Source organism: Polypterus senegalus, chromosome 7 (assembly GCF_016835505.1).
Source record: "Polypterus senegalus isolate Bchr_013 chromosome 7, ASM1683550v1, whole genome shotgun sequence".
Lineage (NCBI taxonomy): Eukaryota > Metazoa > Chordata > Cladistia > Polypteriformes > Polypteridae > Polypterus > Polypterus senegalus.
Genome location: NC_053160.1, coordinates 37,212,204 through 37,227,909, shown reverse-complemented (window position 1 = coordinate 37,227,909; position 15,706 = coordinate 37,212,204).

Here is a 15,706-nt window from a genome sequence, read left to right as displayed (position 1 = left end):
CTGTTCACAGAACTGCCTCTCACTGGATGGTCTCACTGAGTAATCACTAGAAACTGTTGCATGTTCTAAGGTATCAGCAGGTACAGAAATATCAGCCTGTCTGACACCAGCAATCATGTCATGGTCAAAATCACTAATATTGCATTTTGTCCTGTACATTTTGACCTGTACCTCCATGATGATGTGCAGTGCGCTGCTGCCACATGATTGACTGTTTAGATAATTGCCTGGATAAACAGGTGTAAAGGTGTTGCTGCCGAGGTAAGTAAATCTCTTGACAAGGTCAATACTCTCTCAGCAGACAGACACACTACAGATGGCTATGCCTAAGAGGTCATTAAAGGCTTGGATTTTGGTTTATTTCCAGGACACTTGCAAGCCCAGACACTCAGACTCCACACTCAGTCTCTCATGTGACCTGATCAGAATCTCCAACTCCGCTCAGATTACAGCATCGTCAGCAAAGTCAAGATCAGTGAATCTATCTTCACCAAGAGATACCCCACAGCTGCTTGTCCCCACAACCCTGCCCAACACCCAGTCCATGCAAGAAATGAACAATGTAGAAGCAAGAACACACCCCTGACGAACCTCAGAATCAACTGGTAAAAATGCAAAGGTTCAGCCTCCACTCTGCACAGCACTCACAATACTAGTGTACAGGCCAGCCATTATATCTAGCAACTTTGACAGGATCCCGCGAAGTTTCACAATGTCCCACAGGGAGGCTCAACCAACTGAATCGAACGCTTTACAAAAATCGACAAAGGCTGCAAAGAAACTCTGCTATTTTTCTGTTTGCGCTCCATGAGAACCCTCAGTGCCAGGATGCGTTTGATGGTAGACGTTTTAGGTGTAAAACCAGACTGCTCTGGTCACTGGTAGGTGAGAAAGTGATCACAGATCCTATTGATGATGACTCTAGCATGAACCTCACCCGGGTCCGAGAGCAGTGTTATTCCCCTGTAGTTGCTACAATCCAGCCATTCGCCTTTCCCTTTCCAGATAGGGATGATAAATTCTGTGTTCCAGTCAGCTGGGATGATGCTTGTCTCCCAAACGGAAGCAATGATTGCTTGCAATGCCAAGATGACAGCCTTACCACCAGCCTGAAGAAGTTCACCCCGGTTACCATAGATCCCTGCAGCCTTCCCTACCTTCAGCTGGTTCACCACCTGTGTGATCTCCATGAGATTGGGTGGTTCAAAGCTAATTGGAGAATCAGCCTCAAAAACCGTAGACCCAGAGATATCCAACATCCCATCTGGAGGATCAGCTTTAAACAACTGGTCAAAGTAGCCAGCACAGTGGGTTACAACTGCAATGTCATCTGTAAGAACCATTCCATAAGCCGCCTTGACTGCAAGTCTCCGAGGAACAGATTTGGATGTGTGTAATACTCCGATTCCTCTGTAAGCAGGACATGGGTCACTAGACCAAAGATGGTGTGTCACTTGCTCACAGATTCATCTAACAAACACCTCCTTATCTGCTCTCAAAACCCTCACAGCCATTCTCCTTGGTTCCCGGTACAGATCAGAGTTGCCATTAAGCCATGTGCTACAACTCCTCTCGATGATATCCTGGGTGCCTAGTGTAATGAAACACCTCCTCCTCCTGGGAACACTGGTAACACCAACACAACCCTCAGCAACCTTCAGGGTCTTGGCACAGAAGGTCTCCCACATCACATTAGGATCAGCAGTTGCACCCAAGTCTGCAAATTCCTCACACAAACTGCATGCATACTCATTAGAAACAGCCTGATCTTGGAAGCTGGCCAGGTTCAGCCTCATTTTCCTAGTAGATGGTAGCCGACTGGAACTAAGCTGGATCTTCAGAGTAGCAACATCAAGTCTGTGGTCAAAATTCACAACCTGGACACTTCTGTAGACCCTGCAGTTTTGTAACAGCCTTCAGTGTCTGCCCACAAGGATGGGATTGAGCTCCTTCACCATACCACCAGTATTGGAGTACCAAGTCCAAAGATGCGGCTCAGGGTGTTGGAACCAGGATCCAGTGATCTGCAGCCCCTGATCTTTTGCAAAGTCAAAGAACATGAAGCCACTTTCACCACTGTCGCCATACCCATGGGGAGTGACACAATCCTCATAGCCAGCCCTGTCAGTGCCATTGGTTGCACTGAAGTCACCCATGACCAAAGGAGTGTCACTGTGCGAAGTTGTGAATAACATGTCTCCCTCATCGTACATTGAGACAACAGACAAGGCACTCAGGGAGTGCCGTAATCTGATTCTCATAATACACTCATTGAAAGAAGTAACATCAGATACCATTGGAAGGAGCCGATCTGCCACAGCAACTGCTACTCACTGAGTATGACAGCCATCAGAGCGACCAGACAAATAAAGGTGTACCCACCTACAGAGATCTAGCCAGTTCAAGGTCGGGGCACCTCAGAGAGTACTGCCACTGAAATGCGGAGCTTATGAAGCTCCTCTAACAGCAGAGAAAGATGATCATCATGTTTGAGAGACAAGATGTTCCACATGCCTACCCAGATGGGCCACCTCAAAGTTGGACCCAAGTGCTGCTGTGCAGCGGCAACACATCAGCATCACACCAGTTCCAAACCCCAACATGCCTGGCCCAATTGGCTCTCCGACGGTTTTGACTCTTCCGTGGATGAAGCTCCTGAGGGCTTTCCCCATCAGCAGAGATACTCCCACAGAAAGCAGAAAGGAGATCTGTCTGTCATCTCAGAGCTACTTGGGATTTTTGGTGGCTGGAATGTCAATCCTGCCACCAACCCCTCATGATTTCCCTTTAAGTTGGAGGACTGCTTTCAGGGCCAGATGCAGTTTAACGTCACACCCGGATGTTCTAGTAAGGACTTTCTAATAAAAATTCCAGATGAAAATACACAGTGTTCTTTCTTTCTTTTCACTGTGTTCTTTCTGTTCACCCAGCAGTTGCATCTGCTTAGAGAACATCAGCACAACTAATTTGTGAACATAAACCCAGAACAAGCAGTTAAACAATTGCACATTGACATTCTCATTGGTTTTAAATTATTTTCTAAATCATTTTCTAAAATTAAACAGAATCCTTATTGCTGATAACCTGAATTAGGGATAACACATCAGCCACTATGAGGAACATCCATCCATTCTACAACCTGCTATATCCTAACACTGGGTCATGGGGTCTGCTTCCCAGCCAACACAGGGCGCAAGGCAGGAAGGAAACCTGTGCAGGCGCCAGAAGGGTGTGCATACACACTCACACACCAAGCACACATAGGGACAATTTAGGGATTGATACACCAAACCTGCATGTTGTTGGACTTTGGGAGGAAACCGAGCACCGGAGGAAGGAACACGATCTCCACGCCAAGGAAGACCGGGAAGCAAACCCAGGCCACAGCACTGCGCCACTGCTGAGGAACATTCCCAAAGACATTTATTTCCTCTCTTGTTTAAGAAAGCCCAATATCTAAGCTCACTAACTTCCATAAATACACAGTGGAGTCTGTCCTCACTGCCTACATTACATCCATGTTTGATATCCACACTCGGGATTGCGCACTACAGATGGGGGTGAAGTCAACATAGACTAATAAAGCACACAGCTCTCTTCTGTCTAAAACACATGCAAGACAGGTCATGTTAGAAAGGTACAGTATTATTAAAGAACTCGACTTTACCTCACCATTATTTTCCTTCCTCCATTGTAGCAAACAGCACCTTAGCACTTTCTAAGAAGAGTTTTTATTGACAGGCTATAAGGCAATGGCCATTGATATGGAAAACAGAATGCCTTCTCTAAATATTTAATCTACAGTATGGTTGTGTGTGTCATGGTGAAAATTGTCACCAGAAGGCTTTTACCCAGGCTAGGACTCAGGATAGGCAAACAGAGTTTTAAAGCTTTATTGCAATAAAACAACACAAATAACAACTGGACTCAACCCAATACAGCCAAATTGAGCTGAGCCCCGAACAGTTCCAAACCCAAAACTTATATATCATTTGTTATCATTTTGACCTCGTTTAATTAGCTCATTCTGCACCTGTTCTTACTGTCCATTGTTCATCTCTAGTTTCTGTTTTGCTAATTTCTGATTGGTCTTTGGCCGGGCAGATGTTTTCCTTTTTCCATCTTTGGGCTTTTATGGTGTCATTTCCTTTTCTAAGCCTTTCAAACTATATTATAATGGTGGCCTGAAGCTACGCTTTAATTAAAAAGAAACATGGTATGTGCTTTTATTTAATCATTGCTTGATATTCTTGATTTGCCTTAATTTGTATGCTAAAGCTAATTTCTAATATATTCTTCAATACAGTATTTACAGTATTTGCTAGTGCCTGAATATACTAATTTTTCCTTCATGTATTACATCATTGTGACCTTGCTTATAGCAAAAGCCTTTTGCTGTCTTTTTTGCTGATTCACCAATCCAGCTGTTTTCTTACGTGCCTACCAGAGCCATTTTTTCAGTGGTATCGTTCCTCAGCTTCCTAGCCTTGAACACAGGTGTTTTCATTCCTCCTTATCCTGCCCTCGGGTGGTTTCTGTGTGTCATTCTTGTCCTGTTCTATCCTTCCTCTCTTAATACTGGTAATTTTCCTTTTTTACTAGAAAATGCAATATGCCTGATTTTTTAATTAACCATTTGCATGACCTATCTTATTTGCTTAACATTCTAATTTATGCTTAATCTAATGTTTTAGAAGCTTTTAATTACTTTTTATGGCTATTTAGGTTAATATGCTATTTATGCTAATATAGAAATTTTTCTCTTCTGTATGTGTTTATTGTCTGTTGCGTGTACTGCACGACTGTCCCTAGTCAGTGGGTAACAAGCAAGTAAAAATTTCATTGCACAATGCAGCTCTTTTTATTGTATGGATAATTTCAGGCACTTCGAGCGTGAACCATGCAGTAATTATTTTCTTACTCTTTAATTTTCTAAACGCAGCATACTTACTAAACACATGTATAAAACAGGCAAGTGTATATATATTGTGACATGTGAGTCACTGTCTTGCACCCGAGAGAAGAAGCTGAATCTAAAGGCTTCAAGAAAATCAACTTTATTCCAATCAAAACAGGAATAGTCGCCACCGTAAATACCACTTCAATACACAAAGACACAGTATACAAGCAGTAATGGGGCCAGGTCAGAGGCCAGGTTAGAATGTTTCGACATCAACCATCAAGCAACATACACGTTACACAGCAAGGCTCTGAACTTGAACAAACAATGACAGACACATCGGGGAGGGTCTCAAAAAAGCTCACATTATATAGTGTGTACACCTACTTCCATCTCTGCCACAACAACAGCAGCTCCCATGTTTGTTTGTCTTCATTGTTGTTTGCTACTTTAGATTTTTTTTTTATATAACATGGACAACCGAAGTTGTAAGAAAGCACTCACCTACGCCTGTGCCCTTGGTCTCCCAGAGTGCCGGAGCTAATAGCTGGGCTGCCAGCAGAGCTGCTGCGGAAAGAGTACAGGAGCCCGACTCTGCAACAAGAGAAGAAGGTACAGACCATATCTGCCTTTGATTATCATGGGCAATGCAAGATCACTGGCAAGTAAAATGGATACTGATCAGGAGCCAAAAGTCAGACTCATGTGCTTCACTGAGATATGGATAAGAGCTTAAACACCAGACTCTGCAGTTGTATTGGACGGATTTAAAATCATATAGGCAGACAGAAGCAGGAGTGAAAGCAGTAAGAAGAAAGGAGGCGGACATGCTGTTTTTGTAAATGAAAAATGGTGCAGCCCCAGACACGTTACAATTAAAGCACAGGTATGTGTCCCGAATGTTGAATTGCTTCTGGTGGGGCTTGTGATCTTATTATATACCGAGAGAGTTTTCACATGCAATTGTGCCAACAGTTTACATCCCCCTCTCAGCAGATACAGCAATCATAAAAGACACATTATATTCTGTAATAAATAAACTCACTACTACCCATCCCAATGCTTTCATCACAATTGCTAGAAACTTTAGCCATGTTTCACTTTCCTCCAACTTCACCAATTTTTACCAGTTTTTGGACTGCACAACAAAAAACAGAACATTGGACTTGCTATGTGCCAGTGTTAAAGAGACATACAGCTCTGTTGCTTTGCCAACTTTTAGACTGTTCAGACCATAATTTGCTACAGCTCATAGCTGCATAAACATTCACTGTCCAGAGGTTGCCAGCCACCACCAAGACCGTGCAGGAATGGACAACACTGACTGTCATATGGCCTGTTGGCAAGTACATTGAGGGATTGAGCCACTCTATCGCAGACTACATCAAAGACAGTGCGGAGTTTTCCCAACAACAAGCCATAGATCACAAAAGAACTAACTGAAGGCCCTGCTGAATATGAAGAAGAGAGCCTTTAGGTCTGGAGATAAGGATAAAATCAAGCGGGTGCAGTCAGAACAGAAGAAGCGGCTCCAAGAGATGAAAGCCCACTACAGAGACAAACTTGAGCACAAGTTACAATAGAATGTGAAGAAAGTGTGGAACTGGATAAAGGACTATCACTGAGTACAAGGCAGGCTGTAAAACATGCAGAGGAAGGGAACAAAAACAGAGCTAATGAACAGAACCAGTTCTTCAACAGGTTTGACTCATTCTTACCAGCACAGCCTCTGTAGGCAAGTTGAAGAAGTTTTGGAATCCCAAGTGACATCTGCACCCTGCATGACCTTCTCCTATAATGACATCACACCTGTGGTCTCCAGCTCCCTCTCCATATTCTGGGCTGTCTACTGATCAAGTGAGGAGAGAGCTGGGAAAACTCAGCATACACAAGGTTTCTGGACTGGATGGAATCAGCCCCAGGGTGCTAAAAACATGTGCCAACCAGCTCTGTTGGGTCCTTCAGCAACTGTTCTCCCTTTACCTGAATTTGCAGAAGGTTCCCCAGCTGTAGAAATCATTCTGTGTGCTCCAAGAGCCAAAGGACCTTAGACCCGTTTTTCTTACTGCATACATCATGAAGAGTTTTGAGATGCTGGTTCTGAAAGCAGCCATGACCCTTAGTTTCAGAACTTCTGGATCCTCTTCAGTCTGCCTATCAGACACATATAGGTGTGGAGGATGCTCTGATCTCCATGCTCCACAGAGTCTACTCCCACTTGAACAAAGTAGGCAGCACATTCTGGATCATGTTCTTTGGTTCTTCCACTGCTTTTAACACCATTCTGCCCCATCAACTTGGGGTAAAGCCCAAGGCTTTGTATCTTGATGCCCCCGCAGTCTCCTAAACCTGACTACCCGACCAACTGATAGCAGCTTGTGAAGCTCAAGGACTGCATGGGTGGTGTGTAAAACTGGAGCACCCAAGGGAACTTTCTTGTCTCCCTTCCTGTTCACCTTCAACACAATGGCTTTCCAGCACAATAGCAGAGCTTGCCATTTACAGAAATTCTTATCACAGGCTATATTAATAAAGGAGACAAGTGAAAGTACAGGAAAGTTGTGGAAGACTTTGTCTTGTGGTGCAGGGTGAACCACCTGCAGCTCAACATCAGTAAGACAAAAGAGTTGGTGGTGGACTTCTGGTGTACTAAGGAGCCTCTAAGACCAGTCACCATTCAGGAGAGGACATAGAAGTGATGCGGAGATATAAATACCTGGGGGTTCAAATAAACAACAAACTGAACTGGTCTGACAACACAGTGGTGCTGTACAAGAAGACCATAACAAACTGTACTTGTGAAGAAGACTCTGGTCTTTTGATGTATGCAGCAAGCAGCTGGAGATGTTCTACCAGTTCATAATAGCCAGTTTGTTGTTCTACATTGTGGTCTCCTGGGAAGCAACTTGAGCTCCAAAGACACACAGTGCATGAACAAACTTGCTAGGAAAGCCTGCTCTATCACAGGGTGAACCCTGGAAACATTGAAAGCTGTTGTGGCTGCCATCATGAAAAATCCCCTTTTTTGGAGGACTTTTAGCTACCAGCTCATTCTACTACGGTGAGCTAAAAAGCGCTCCTGGGGTATCTTTTCTGCCCGCTGCTATCAGGCAATTAAATGCTTCCTCCTGACATTCTCTTTAAGTTCATTTTGAAATATCTGCACAATATAATTTATTTTTGTTTATTTATCAATTGATTGGCTGTATTATTTGTCATGTAACTCTGCATCCTTATTTATTATGTTTCTGCTGCTTTATGCATTCGATTTTCCCTTTGGGAATAATAAAGTTTATCTAATCTAATCTAAATGACTAAGAACATCTGGATCATTATGTAGAACTACTTTATCCATGCTGTACAAAATTCACTCACAGAAAAACTCTTGCTTTTTAAAAATATGTACACTTTATCTGTCATACGTACGCCCTGGTCCTTCTGTAATGATTTTAATGACTAAAGGGTATCCATTATTATACCTTAAAGTCATCTGCATATCATTTATAGAAATTAATAAAAGTAGCAACTCTTTTACTGACATGTAATTCAGACAAAAACCTATAGTGCTTTCAACCATTATTCTGTGTTCTACCCAGTTTTGCCCCCAAATGCACAATATGTCTGGAATGCAGTTTGATCACTAACCTGTTATGCTGTCCATCCATCCATCCATTATCCAACCTACTATATCCCAACTACATGGTCACAGAGGTCTGCTGGAGCCAATCCCAGCCAACACAGGGCACAAAGCAAGAAACAAACCCCGGGCAGGGTGCCAGCCCACTGCAGCCTGTTATGATGTACACTGTCAAAAACCTTTTTATGAATAAAACGTAGCACTATCATACAATATGTTCTTCTGTAATCAAATGTTTCTATTTATACCGTATGATATCCTTCCCTATTTAAACTCTTAAGGATTGTGCACTAATTATTAAGGAATTGATTGGAGTTTTTTCTGTGGTAGTACAGAACGGGGCTTTGCACTCTCATAGTGACATAATATCCATGTTGATAACGTAAAGGTAAATAAAGTTTATTTTTCTGAGCAACGAGAAAAGTACTGCGTGTACGTGTTGTTTTAGTTCCGCCATCACATTTATAATAAAGTATTATATAAACCAGTTATCCCACCTTTAACATATAATGGAGATGGCAACACTAATCAACCCGAAAATATTTGATATTGTAATGCTGCCCAGCTTTGCCTTTATTAATTATTTGCGTTCATTTTTTTGTGCAACACGTACGTCTAACTAGCTTGCAATAACTGCAGCAGGCCCAGTCACCTTTTTTTAAAAATCGCTGTGTAATGTTTGCTAATTTCCATTTTTAAACATTTTATTAGTATGTAATGATTCACAAATACACACATACATGTTTATTTATATAATAACTATCTTTGTTGACAACCGTGTGGGAAATGTCTAGTATTAAAGATTTGATTTTAGTGGGGCTTTTTTTCTTCTAAATCATCCTAGTTATGCTCTTTCAGTAATTGCTTAGTATTTCATTAAAATTCCTCATAACAACAGAACAGGTGAAGACTTTAAAAAATATGATTTGTGAGGACTGGATAGTTCACGTTATAAATATTTTATGCTTATTTTTACTGTTCATAAAACATTTATCAGCTCCTTGACCATTGTACCATTTACCTTTTTACTTTATGGTGTTTTCAGTATCAGTTTTAGCATCTCTAATATCCTTTCTGTAAGATGCTCTTGTGTGTTCCTATGCCCTGCAGTTAGTACTGGAGCTGTTTGTCTTTTATGTGCTATACAACAGTATTTTCTTCCAAAATCATCTATTTGCCAATGCCTTACTCATCCACTGAAGAGAGGGGGGAAATTAGGAGCAGGTGCTGATACAGCCCATTGCCGCACCCACCACACAACAAACCAACTCAGGATCCAGATTAGGACCCGAGTGCAGCCATGCAACGGGTGACTCCTTGGTGACTCCTCAGCACCACACTAGTTCAGATGGAGTGTGAGGTTTTTTTATGGTGGATGGAGTGCCAATTCTGCCACCAACCCCCAAGTTTTTTCCTGCAGGTTGGGGGGCCTACATGCAGGGATGGATGCAGATTAACGTCATGCCCAGGACGGAGCAATTGCAGGTTAAGGGCCTTGCTCAAGGGCCCAACAGAACAGAGACCCTTTTGGCATTTTATGGGAGTCGAACCGGCAACCTTCTGATTGCCAGTGCAGATCCCTAGCCTCAGAGGCATCCACTGAAGAGATCTATTAAATGTCCAATTGCTTCTAAATGCTGTGGTGTGATCTTCAGAAGTTCTCTACAGCCTTGATGCTTTAAGCAAATATTGACATGACAGGACATAAGGTCTGCTAAACAATATGATGATAGTGGAGAGCACTAAGTCACTTTGTGACCACACTTCATGATGGTGTGATTCAGCAGAGAGGATGTTAATAGGATTGTGAATGACATACGAGAGAGTGATAGGAATGGGTCCTTGTGGCAGGCCTCTGCACCCACATCACACAGCAGCCAAAAAATAAAATAAATAATGGAGCTATTATTAACAAAATAAGTACAGGCAGGGATGAACTCTGGGGCAACACTGAGTAAAATTTCTCCGAGGCTGTGTAAATAAACTATATACACTATTTTGTTAGGAATTGTTTGTAATTCTGGCCCAAAAAATTAATTTTAGTCATTACCAATTCTGCATCTTTCTTGTTCCAGTTGGTTACATAGTAATTTCATAGTAATTTTAGTTATATTTTTATTAATACTGATACCTTAAATGAGTCAGCTATATACTGTACAGTATACTGTATGTATCTGGTCTATTCTAAACACTCAGCTCCTCGCCTGGCAGAGAAGAACTATTGTATCTGAAATGCAACCGCTTCTGGAATTTGAAACCATCAAAGCTGCAATGATGTCTGGTGACTCTTTTCATTAGGAATAAATTCTACTGGAAGGTAGGGTGAACAAATTTGAGGGAAGATTCCTCAAGTACTAATTTTACTGCCCAGAATACCTTTAGGGAAAACTTGGGGGTTGATGACAGGATTGGCACTCCAGCTACCATAAAAACCTCAATCTGTTCCAGTGTGGTGTTGAGGTGTCTCCGGCTGCACTGAGGTCCCAATCCAGGTGGTTCATCATGTGGTGGGTGCAGCAATAAGCTATCAGCACATGTTCCCAACCTCACCTCACAGTTAGTCAAAGTGGGAGACATTGCTGAGAGCTGAGTATTCATAATCAGTCTACTGAATATCCAGTATCTACTGGGAAAGTAAATTAACATCTAGATGGACAGACTTGGCCAAACCAATGTGATATGTCATAACATTCACACTGTCAAAGAAGCTCTTGGCTATCACAGAGCTTATAGGGTTGGCAAAAGAATAATTCAAAGATGTGTGCTGCTGGAATGAATCCATGAGCCTTCCTCCTGAGCATCACCAGTAATTCTCATCCATAAGTCAGATGGAACATTTAGGTTTTGCATTGATAGTGGTGGATGTCAATGTGCAGACTTTGTCTTGTGGTGCAGGGATAACCACCTGCAGCTCAACATCAGCAAGACAAAAGAGTTGGTGGTGGACTTCTGGAGTACCAAGGAGCCTCTAAGACTAGTCATCATTCAGGGGAGGACATAGAAGTGGTGCAGAGATATAAATACCTGGGGGCTCAAATAAACAATAAACTGGACTGGTCTGACAACACAGTGGTGCTTTACAAGAAGGCTAGAGGAAAGACTCAGCCTTCCTCCTGAGCCTCACCAGTAATTCTCATCCATAAGTCAGATGGAACATTTAAGTTTAGGCTGATCCTGATGAGTATCTTTGGCATAGGAGATTCTACAGCCCTTGCATGGAGCAGTGATCTTTTCCTTGTTAGACCTAGAGTTTGGTTGTTGGCATATGTGCATGGAAAAAGAAGGACTGTGATAGTTCAGTTGAATGTCGCCATATATATTTTTTCATGGAACATATCCCCAAGGTGTAGACTGGGAAGATACACTTAATGTATGAAGACAATATCATTGTCTTTTTCCTGTCTGTTGACCATCTTCAGGACCTGAACACATTCTTCAGTGACTCAAGTAAGCTTAACAGTTCCTTAACATCAAGAAGTGAACCTTTGTAAAGTCTCCCTTCTGCTTTTGGCATGTGACGTCAATAACAGGGGCTCTGGAATATGGCAACCAGAAGAACTTTGTGTGCTAATGGGTAAAAAGGGTGGTATTTTGGAATATCCTGCCCCAAATTCATTAAGACTATTCAAAGATATATTGGACTTGGTGCTGAGGGGGTTCCTGAGGCTCATCCCCTGATTTGCTGACATTGCAGACACTCTGCACTGCACCAGTTGTGTCAGACTCAAATCCTGGAAGGCCGAAGTAGCTGCAGGTCTTTGTTCCAGCCTGGAATCATATTTGGCCGGCCAAGCCTAATTTAGGTCGGGGTGTTACCTGGGCATTCAAACAGCTGACCTTAGTTACTCTTATCTGGTGTGAGGTTACGCAGCCAACAACTTTTTGTACACCTGAATGTAAATGACTGCTTAATCATTCTGCACGTAGGGGACAGAATCACATAGGATGGCAGCAGTTTGGAGGAGCTTTTACTTTCATTTTCTTTTTCCTTGAATGCTCTCTTTATGTTTATGATTGATTAAGTTATTGACCTGTAAAGTCTGCATTTTCACTTTCAGTGTATTCGCTGTTTTCATTTTACTTCTCATTTTGGGATTAAATAAAAGAATACACCAGTGGTCCTCAACCTGTGGGGCGGGCGTGAAATAAGAAAACGGGGGGGCGCAAAGATTTGAAAAAAAGAAAACAAGAATCAAAAATATGAAAAACAAAACATCTGTTGGAACCAAAACAAATCAAATTAAGCTACACTCTGATACTAGAACAATAAATATACAGTTAGATAAATGTCAATAAAAGTTAAGTAGGTATAATAAAATATGCATCTACATTTCAAAAACATGTTAGGGGGGGCGCAATTAAAACTGTTATGAAAACTCGGGTCGCAAATACTTAAAGGTTGAGAAACGCTGGAATACACAATTTTTATTGTATTGTTTTCCTCTTCTATGTTTCTGTTTAATCAACAAATACATTTCACAGCGCTGATTCTGAGAAACTGAGCACCAGAGATGTGTTCGGTTCCTGGGACAGTCAAAGATGTGAGGTTTTTTTTGGGGTGTCCTGATTACTATTGAAGATTTACTGGAAACTTTGCAAAGCTGGGGGCCCCACTGTACTCTTTAATAGACATTAAATAGATAGGTCAGGACTCACACAAAAACATGAACTCAATTGAATTGAAGGCCAGTTTCCCTTTCCTTGACAAATTTAACTATTTAACTATTAACAATAAAATGAACCAAGGAGTTGAGACATAGCACTACAGCCTCGTAGGTTCAGTAAAGCAGGGTCTGACATTATGAAACAGTCATAGTGTGAGTAGACTTTGTACATTTGCCATGCCAGTGAGAGTTTTCATTTGCTAGCTCGGTTTCTTTCCTCATTCCTAAACATTTGCATTTTAAATTAAAGGGTACAACTTGATGTTAGTGTGCATTATTGTACTCTGAGATAACTTGACATATCCATCCATCCATCCATTTTCTAACCCGCTGAATCCGAATACAGGGTCACGGGGGTCTGCTGGAGCCAATCCCAGCCAACACAGGGCACAAGGCAGGAACTAATCCTGGGCAGGGTGCCAACCCACCGCAGGACACACACAAACACACCAATTTAGAATCACCAATCCACCTAACCTGCATGTCTTTGGACTGTGGGAGGAAGCCGGAGTGCCTGGAGGAAACCCACGCAGACATGGGGAGAACATGCAAACTCCACGCAGGGAGGACCCGGGAAGCGAACCCGGGTCTCCTAACTGCGAGGCAGCAGCGCTACCACTGCACCACCGCGCCACCCTAACTTGACATATCTTTCATGTTAAATTCCGGCTTTGCTGTAAGGACAGATTCTGCCTTTCATTAGAAAATCAATGGAGTGATCAAATTAACCTACTTTAATTTTGCAAGACAGGTAAGATACATTATCATATATAGTGTACCTTTCAGTACTTGTGTCTGCTGTTTATGTTTTCACTTGGTTATTAGCAGTTTAGTTACACTTTGCAGCTGTCGTCAACATTTTGAAAAGTTTTACTGCTCAATACCTTAAAATGAATGCTCTGGGTACCTTCTATAGAGCATACTTATAAACTAAATGAATCCATCAAGATTGTAAGTTTTGATTGACTGAAATGTGAGGTAACATAATGTAGAAAGGGAGAATATTAAAGGTTTTAAAAGTTTGTCTATATATCATGACTATGACATGTGCAGTAAACGAACTCATTTCTCCTTACTCTCTGTATTTCAAATTCATTTTACTAATACTGATCATACTGAGGATGGCACAGTGGCGCAGTGGATAGCGCTGCTGCCTTGCAGTTAGGAGACCCGGCTTCGCTTCCTGGGTCCTCCTTGCATGGAGTTTGCATGTTCTCCTCATGTCTGCGTGGGTATCCTCCAGGTACTCTAGATTCCTCCCACAGTCCAAAGACATGCAGGTTAGGTGCACTGGCGATCCTAAAATTGTCCATAGTGTGTGCTTGGTGTGTGCGTGCCCTGCGTAGGGCTGGCGCCCTGCCTGGGGTTGTTTCCTGCCTTGAGCCCTATGTTGGCTGGGATTGGCTCCAGCAGACCCCCATGACCCTGTAGTTAGGACATAGTGGGTTGGATAATGGATGGATGGATGATCATACTGATCAATAAACAAAGAATATGTCATATACATTTGTAAAATAATCCTTACAGTAAGTCAAGAAAAAGATGCATATTATTTTGATGTATATTCACGGTGAAACCTGTACCTGTCTCTCTACATTTTCGAAAAATGGTCAACGTGAAGAAAGTAATTATGTTTTAAATACTTAGTTTATTTAAAGCTACAAATCCTGTTCTACCTCTATTTAACCTTGTGCTATAATTAAAATAAAGGATTATGAAAAATTAATTTGCATTTTTAGTTTATCCCAACACAGACTTATAAATCTCATTCATTTAATATTTGTGAATGCAAACATTCTTATGCTTTCTGGTTTCATTTTGTTGCCAGAACATAAACTGTTAAAATTGCTTGTGATTATTTTTAAGGAAATAAAGATGACATTATGTTTACTTCAGCGTGTTTAATATGAAATAGTATTAAGGGAATAAAATATGAATTTGCAAGTAATCAAATCCTGACAATGTAATTTTGCTTGTTTGTGGGACTCCCAGGCCATGTAAAAATATAATTTTATAGCTAGGACCACTTAACCAAATTATGAAATCACAGAATAATCCACATGTCGTAGTTGGCTGTTCCTGACAAGTCTGCAGCTCAGCTAGTTGTACTGGCTGATTGGTGTAAACATCCCCTGGCAAAAAGTATGGAATCACTACTCTGCTGTTTTTGACACAAAACTATTTTATTTAACAGTTGAACATAATGGAATTGTAAAACATACCTCAAAAAATTAAATGAAATTGCTTTAATTAATGGCAGGTTTTTTTGTTCAGACCAAGTAGAGGAATTACAATACACAAACACCTAAAGTGCTGCATATACTATACATAAATTTACACATCTTGTTTGATCTGTTAAGTTTGTTGGATGCAGTAATGTCTCAGTTGTCTAAATACACCAATCAGCCCCAATGTTCAAGCCTCTGTCAGGTGAAGTAAATCACATTGATTATCGCATTACCGAGGCACCTGGCAGGATATATTAGGGAGCAGGTGAACAACCAA